This window comes from Rhincodon typus, unplaced genomic scaffold (genome assembly GCF_021869965.1).
Source record: "Rhincodon typus isolate 14 unplaced genomic scaffold, sRhiTyp1.1 hic_rhity00000622, whole genome shotgun sequence".
Taxonomy (NCBI): domain Eukaryota; kingdom Metazoa; phylum Chordata; class Chondrichthyes; order Orectolobiformes; family Rhincodontidae; genus Rhincodon; species Rhincodon typus.
Genome location: NW_025966260.1, coordinates 13,952 through 22,858, shown reverse-complemented (window position 1 = coordinate 22,858; position 8,907 = coordinate 13,952).

The following is an 8,907-nucleotide window of genomic DNA, read 5'->3' as shown; positions in this document are numbered from 1 at the left end:
CAAATGCTATCATCCTCCAGCCCAAATGCTATCATCCTCCAGCCCAATTCATTTCCAAAGAGTAATGAGACTCAAAACCAACTTGTTTCTCTTGACATCAGAAACTACCAAAGTCACTCCATTGCTTTATTTTTCTATCATGTCTTGTATTAATATTGATAGGTTCTACCCATAAGATTTTTGCATTTTATTTTTGTTTGTTGGCTGTCTTGAAGCAGTGCTGCTACAAGCAGCCAGTCCAAGTGTATGTTAGTAAGTCGGTTCCTGCGCTTGTTGCTTATAAACTTTAATGCACTGAAATTGTACTGTGTAGATAAATAGACCTCAAAAAGGAGAGAATCCTTTTACCATAGGAAAATAGAGAAGCATATTGGTGTTGTGGAAATGCATCCAAAGTTTTAAGCTTTCTTTTGGAACATTTCCTCCCTTGCTTAAATTTTCTGCAAGTCAGTCCTTTTTTAATCTCTTAATAGCCAAATATAATACCTCTCATTTAACCAAATAAAACTCCATCTGCCATTTTTCAGCCCATTGACCTGTTTGATCAAGATCCCTTTATAATCTTAGAAATCATTCTTCACTGTGTACCGTGCCGCCAACTTTGGACAGTGGGAGGGAGGCAAGTACACACAGTTGAGGAACACAGTGCAGAAGTTCGAGGCACCAACGTGGAAACCTTTATTTCAGATTTTCGTCTGCCGCACTATTTGGAGGGGGAGATCTGGTACTTCTACTTACTTTGCAAGAAACATTTATTTTATAATCACTATTTACTCACCAAAATAGCTTTGTAAAACTACAGTACTATGAATTTGAAAGTATTTTTAAAATTTGGTACAAGTAGAACTTTTAAAGTTTCCAATATCCCGATTTGGATACCATGATTTTTCTGGTGAACTCCATCTTAAAACTATAAGTCAGTCAAATGTTCATATTAAATCATTCTTGGATGACTTGCAGCAGTCACAAGTTTTAAAAAGTCCATTTTCTTCAATTAACACAGACTATATTATTTAAAATAACTGCCTGAATAAATAACTTAATCAGTAATGGTGGTTTGAATCTCAATATTAATTATTACCCACCTACCCAAAATAATTCAATTGCTTCAAACTATCTAGCTGCACATTCTGTACATCAGCAATTGATTTTCAAGTGACCGATTTGCCTAGTTAGGGAATATACAGTGCAAATCTATATCCGTACTATGCCCATAAAAAGAAAATTCAAGTAAATTTATACATTTGTGACTAAAAGGGTCAATATCAGTATCATTGTGATGTGTGTGCCACACGTCCTGCAAGGCCAATAATTCCTTTGAGATACCATGACCGGAATTGAATGCAGTATGCCAAAATTACTGTAATTTGCAACAAATTTCCAGCCCTGTATTCTGACCTTTTCAGATAGGTTTTAGCTGCCTGAAATATTTTGTAATCAAGGTGGCTAATGGAATGCTGGCCCTTTTTCAATGGGGTTGAAGTATGAAAATGGGAAGTCTTACTGCAACCATAGGTGGTGCTGGAGAGACCACATCTGGAGTAGTGAGAGCAATTTTGGTCCCTTTATTTAAGGGAAGGATATCATTTCATTGGAGGCAGCTCAGAGAAGGTTCACTAGGATTATCCCTTGAGGGAGGGATTGTCTTAGGAGCAAAGGCTAAAACAGGTTGGATTCTACTTGCTGGAGATTATAGGAATGAGAGGTGATCTCATTGAAACATAGGGTAAATGCTGAGAGGATGCTTCCCCCCATGGGGCTAAGACCAGAGGGCATAGTCTCAGAATAAAAAGAGGCAGCCATTGAAGACTGAGATGAGGAATTTCTTCTGACAGTTGAGTGTCTTTGAAACTCCTGGTCACAAAAAGCTTTGTGCGCAGAGGCCTTGTGCATATTTAAAGCTCATAGTCTTGATTAGCAGGCAAAACAGGCATTATAGGGAAACAGCAAGAAAGTGGCCATGAGGAGTTTCAGATCAGCAATGATCCTATTAAATGTCAAAGCAGACTCAAGGGTCCAAACGTCCTGCACTCCTGTCCTTGTTTTCTTTGGTCTTATGATTGATTTCTTTATGTATGAAGATCCAATTTCAACATTAGAGGAAAGACCTCTCAGCCCATCGATGTGCTGCTCAATTCGTTGAGAAAGGGTTGACCTAAGCATCCTCAATTTCACCTTCTTCCTTTCTCCTATAAGCCTAGGTTCCCTTATTGATTTTTTTTTTTGAAATTGTGATGTGGGTGTTGCTGCTGGCTAGCATTTATTGCCTTAGTTACCCTCGAGAAGGTGGTCGTGAGCTGCCTTCTAAAACTGCTGCAGTCCATGTGCTTTAGATAGACCCATAATGCCATTCAGGAGAGAATTCCAGAATTTCAACTGAGCAACATTGAAGGAACAGCAATATATTTCCAAGTCAGGATGGTGAGTTGCTTACAGGAGAACTTGCAGGTTTCCCATGTATCTACTGCCCTTAATGTTCTAGGTAGAAGAAGTGGCTGAGAGGTTGGAAGGTGCTGTCTGAGGATGTTTGGTGAATGAGGTTGTTGACTTGCTCGCCCAACTGGCTTGGTTTTGTTCAAACATTTCGTCACCATACTAGGTGACCATCAGTGCAGCCTCCAATGAAGCCATGTTATTCTACTCCGCTTGGAATTTCTCTGTTCGGTCCGTTATGGCAAGTACTGTCATTTCCGGTTTTGATCTGTATGGGTTTGTACATGGGGTCCAATTCTACATGTTTGTTGATTGAAGCATGGGCAGAGAACTATGCCTCTAGGAATTTCTGTGCGTGTCTATGTTTGGCTTGGGCTACTATGGTTATCTTATCCCAGATCTTTGCCAAAACTTTAATCTTTGATGAATTTATGCAGTGCATCGTGTGTACAGTACACAATGCTGCTGCTATACAATCGGTGGTGTTGGGAGTGGATGTGATGTGACATGACATCAAACAGGCTGTTTTGTCCTGAATGGCAATCTTCTAGAGTATTAGTGGAGCTGCATCCATTCAGGCAAGTTGGGAGCATTCCATCACAATCCTGTCTTGTACCTCAGAGATGATGGACAGGCTTTGGGGAGTCAGGTGGTGAGTTGCTCATCACAGTATTCCTAGTCTTGCACCTGCTCTTGTAGGCATTGTTTATGTGGTGAGTCCAGGTGCGTTTCCAGTCAATGGTAACCCCCAGGATGATAGAGGGAGATTCCATGATGATAACACCATTGAATATTAAGGGGCAGTGATTAGATTGTCTCCTATTAGAGACGTGAATTACCTGGCATTTGTTACTTGCCACTTGTCAGGCCAAGTTTAGATACTGTCCAAATCTTGGTGCATTTTAACATTGACTGTTTCAGTGTATGAAGAGTCACGATGGTGCTGAATGTTGCTCGTTGACTGCAAATCTCCACTTCATAGAATCCTAGTGTGGAAACAGGCCCTTCGGCCCAACAAGTTCACACCGACACTCGGAGCATCCCACCCAGATCCATCCCCCTAATCTACACATCCCTGAATACTATGGGCTATTTAGCATGGCCAATCCACCTTGCCTGCACATCTTTGGACTGTGGGAAGAAACCAGAGCACCCGGAGGAAACCCACGCAGATACGGGAAGAATATGCAAACTCCACACAGTCACCAGAGGGTGGAATCGAACCCGGGTCACTGGCGCCGAGAGGCAGCAGTGCTAACCACTGAGCCACCGTGCTACCCTAGAAAGATCACTTCTGATCTTATAATGAACGGAAGATCATTGATAAAGAGTTGAAGACAGTTGAGCCTAGGACACTACCCTGGCAGCCTTCTGCAGAGATGTCCTGGAGTTGAGACAGCTGATCAACAACCATGGCCATCTTATGTACCAGGTGTATCACCAACCAATGGAGAGCTTGCCCCCGATTACCATTGATTCCAGTTTTGTTAAAGGTCCTTGATGCCACATTTAGTCAAAAGCAGTTTTGATGTCAAAGACTGTAACTATCACCTCACCTTTGGAATTCAGTGCAATTTTTTTAAAAAAAAAAAAAATCAAACCGATTCATTCACAGGATAAGGCGATGCTGGCCAGCATTTATTGCCCATCACTCATTGCCCAGAGAGCAGTTAAGAGTCAACCACCTTGCTGTGGGTCTAGAAATCACATGTAGGCCACACCATGTAAGCATGGCTAAAAAATTAGTGAATTAGATGGATTTTTCTTACAATCGACAATGGACTTCAATAGACTCTTAATTCCAGTTTCTTATTAGATTCAAATTTCACCATATGCCATGGCAGCATTCAAACACGTTCCCAGAACATTACCTGGGTCTCTGGATTAATGGTCCAGCGATAATACCACTGGGTTTCACCTTTCTTCACTTCTGTCCATGTTTGAGGCAAGGCTGCAATGAGGTCAGGAGCCATGGGCCCTGGTGGAACCCAAACCAGGCGTCACTGAGCAGGTTATTGCTGAGCAGGTGCTGCTTGATAGCACTGTTGATGACACCTTTCACTTTACTGACGATTGAGAATAGACTGATGGGATGTAATTGCCTGGGTTGGATTTGTCCTGCTTGTAATCACGACACATTGGGGCAATTTTCAACACTGTTCCATGCACTTTGGTAAGATGAAAAGCATGGACTATTTTCTAAATGGGGAGAAAATTCAGAAGTCTAAAGTGCAAAGAGACTTGGCAGTTCTAGTCCAGGATTCTCTCAAGGTAAACTTGCAGGTTGAGTCAGTAGTCAGGAAGGCAAATACAACGTTGGCATTTATTTTGAGAGGACTTGAATATAAAAGCAGGAATGTACTACTGAGGCTTTATAAAGGTCCTGGTCAAGCCACATTTGGAGTATTGTATTCAGTTTTGGGCCCCATATCTCAGGAAGGATGTACTGGCCCTGGAGCAGGTTCACGAGAATGGTCCCAGGAATGAAAAGCTTAACATACGAGGTACGTTTGAGGACTCTGGGACCATACTCTATAGAGTTTAGAAGGAGGAGGGATCTAATTGAAACTTACAGAATACTGAATGGCCTGGACAGAGTGGATGTTGGGAAGATGCTTCCATTGGCAGGAGAGACTAGGACCCGAGGGCACAGCCTTTGAGTAAAGGAAAAACCCTTTTACATCGGAAGTAAGGAGAAACTTCTTCAGCCAGAGAGTGGTGAATCTATGGAATTCGCTGCCACAGAAGGCTGTGGAGGCCAGCTCATTGAGTACATTTAAAACTGAGGTAGATAGGTTCTTGATTATCAAGGGGATCAAGGGTTACAGGGAGAAAGCAGGAGAATGGGGTTGGGGAAGTTATCAGCCATGATTGAATGGCAGAGCAGACTTGATGGGCCGAATGACCTAACTTCTGCTCCTATGCCTTACGAGTAGATACCAGTGTTGTAACTGTACTAGAATAGCTTCTGTACAGGAGCAGCGTGTTCTGGAACACAAATCTTCAGTAATCACTGGAATTTTGTCAGAACCCATAGCTTTTGTAGTATCCGGTGCCTCCAAGCATTTCTCGATATCACGTGAAGTGATTGGCTGAAGACTGGCATATTGACAACCACTTTTTCACATTCCATAATATTCTGCTGCACCCAGCGCTTATTTACAGAAACCAGTTGTCAATTTGGCCTGTCGTGCCTAATGCAATTGAGCTGTACCATGCACAAGGAAAGCTTCCACCTCCTTAGCGTTCTCATTACCCAGCTCCTCAATCTTACACATTTCCTTGTTGCCTGCTCCAATTGTGCAGAACACAGCAAGCCAGGATGGTGCAGCACACTGTTCAGACTGTACTGGACAGTCCTCCCAGACTGGTCCAAGCAGTTCCATCATGACCCTGGTTGAAAACATGGTGGCTTTAGATCTGCACACTGGATGCACACACCCTGGTCAGTATGTTTTACAATGGCATCCTAAACCATGACTGTAGTCCTGCCAGCAGCCAGCCTTATAAGGCACCTAAACCCTCAAATGCACAGGTACAAAAGAGTGCACCATGATGTACAAATTGTGCAGCCTGTGAGGAGAGCAGGCATACACCTCCACAAAGTGGTAATGGTAATCACAAGTCACCTACAAGAACACCTTGCTGTTGATGAATCCCACAACATGATATGGTCCTCTAAACACCATGTGTGTACCTAAAGAAAGCCAGTTAATTTCTCAAATCCTACTTCTCAGGCTGCAGTACTGACCTCATCACCTGAAAATGAAACGAACCAGTGGAGTCTTGCACAATTGCTGTTGCTCACTGTCCTGATGCATTAGAGAATGCATGACAGATTCCATACAGATCAATATTAAGACCATAAGAAATAGGAACTGGATTAGGTGTTGAGACCTTCAAGGCTGTTCCACAATTTGATACAATCATGACTGATCGGACAATCCTCGTGACCACTTTCCTGTCTTTTTCCCATAACTATCGATTATCCTACTGATCAAAAACTATCCATCTCAGCCTTAAATATACACAAGGACTCTGCCCACACAGCTTTGTGGCAAGGTGTTCCAAAAACTCTCCACTGTCAATAGAAATCCCTCATCTCAGTCTTAAATTGGCACCCCTTTATTCTGGGACTGTGCCCTCTGAACCTAGACTCTCCCATGAGGGGGAACATCATTTCAATTTACCCTTTCTAACCCCTTAAGAATCCTCTCGTTCTTCTAAATGCCAGCACGGAGCGTCCCTACTTGTTTAGCCTTTTCTCATAGGTCAATCCCGCCTTACAGGGAAAAATCCTAATGCAACTTTTCTGAACTACTTCCAATGAAATATTATCTTTCCCTAAATAAAGGAGACCAAAACTGTTCACAGTACTGCAGATGTGGTCTCACCAGCACCTTGTACAGTCACAGCAAGACTTCCCTACCCTTACACTCCAACACCCATGAAATAACAGCCAATATTCCATTAGCATACCGGATTACCTGCTACACCAGTGTGCTAGCTTTCTACATTTTATCCACAAATAACATCCACCCTACCCCACCAAAGTCCCTTTGTGTTGAAGCTTTCTGCAGTTTTTGCTCCATTTACAATAATAATTTGTTCTTCCTACCAAAATTAACTTCACATTTCCCACATTATAGTCCATTTCCCAAATTTCTGCAGACTTAATTAACCAATCACCATCTCTCTAAACTGTTTGCACCCCTCATCTTGCCTCTCCACTTACATGTATCATCTACAAATTTGGATACAGTACACAGTCACGTCCTTCCAAGTCATTAATATGTATTCTAAACAGTTGTGATCACAGCACGGATTCTTCTTAAACCCCACTGCCACGGGTCACAAATCACCAACCTGAAAGAACCCTTATCCCTACTCGCTATTTCCTGCCCATTAGACAATTCCAATACTGTGGATTCCATGTCTTAACCTTTTTCGGGGTACCTTTTTGCAAATGCCTTTTGCAATTCCAAATACATCACATCTACTGGTTCCCCTCCATCCGCTCTACGCAAACTAATAATTAGTCAGACAATTTCATTTTCATGAAGCCATGCTGTCTCTGCTTGATTAGATTATAATTTTCCAAATGTGCTTAAGAATACATTCCAATACTTTTCTAACAATAGATGTTAGATTAATTGGCTGTAAATCACCCACTTTTAGCCTCCTTTTTTTAAATAGGGATGTTTTATCAGTGGTTTTCCAACCCTTTGGTACTTCTCCATATACCAATGGATTTCAGAAAATTACAACCAATGCACCCACTATCTCTGTATCTAACTCATGCAGGATCATAGGATGCAACCCTTCAGCGTCAATAGTTGGTCTAATACTACTTCTTGAGAGAAGGTAATGGTACTTGATTCCTCCCCATATACTTCATTATTGATAGGGCATTTGACACATCTGCCACCATAAAAGACTGATGCAAAATCTGTTTATCACCTTGTTCCCCAAAACCATCAGCCCAGATTCACTTTCTAAGGGGCCATTTTGGTCTATCTAAAGAAGCTCCTATTGTCAGCCAGTTGACTGATGGATTGTTGTTACATGCATCAAGATCAGTGAAAAGTGTTGTTTTGCATGCTATAAAGGTAGATTGTACTATATAACGTGCATCAGGGCAGCAGAACAGAGTGCAAAATAGTATTACAGTAGCCAAGAATGTACAGATAAAGAACGTTAACATTTAAAAAGGTCCATTCAAAAGTCTGATAACAGAGAAGAAGCTGTTCTTGAATCTGTTCGTGAATCTGTTCGTACATGTATTCAAACTTTTATAGCTTCTGCTTGATGAAAGTAGCTGGATGAACATGGGAAAATATATAGCAACACCTCAAAAAATGTCCATATTACAGAAGAAGAGATACTGAACGTCTTAAAACGCATAAAGGTGGATAAATCCCCAGGACCTGATCAGGTGTACCCTAGAATATTGTGGGAAGCAAGGGAAGAGATTGATGGGCCCCTTGCTGAAATATTTGTTTCATCAATAGTCACAGGTGAGGTGCCAGAAAACTGGGGGTTGGCTAACATGTGCCACTATTTAAGGAGGTGGTATGAAGTCAGGGAACTATAGACCGAGGGGCCTGACACTGGTGGTGGACAAGTTGGAGAGAATCCTGGAAGAACAGGGTTTACATGTATCTGGAAAGACAAGGTCTCATTATGGATAGTCAACTTGGCTTTGTGCATGGGAAATTGTTTCTCTCTAACTTGCTTGAGTTTTTTGAAGAAAGAGGATTGATGAGAGCAGTGCGGTGGATGTGATATATATGGACTTCAGTAAGGCATTCGACAAGGTTCCTCATGGCAGACTGGTTAGCAATGTTAGATCACACAGAATACAAGGAGAACTAGCTATTTGGATACAGAACTTGCTCAAAAGGTAGAAGGCAGAGGGTGGCGATGGAGGGTTGCTTTTCAGACTGGAAACCTGTGACCAGCAGTGAGCCACCA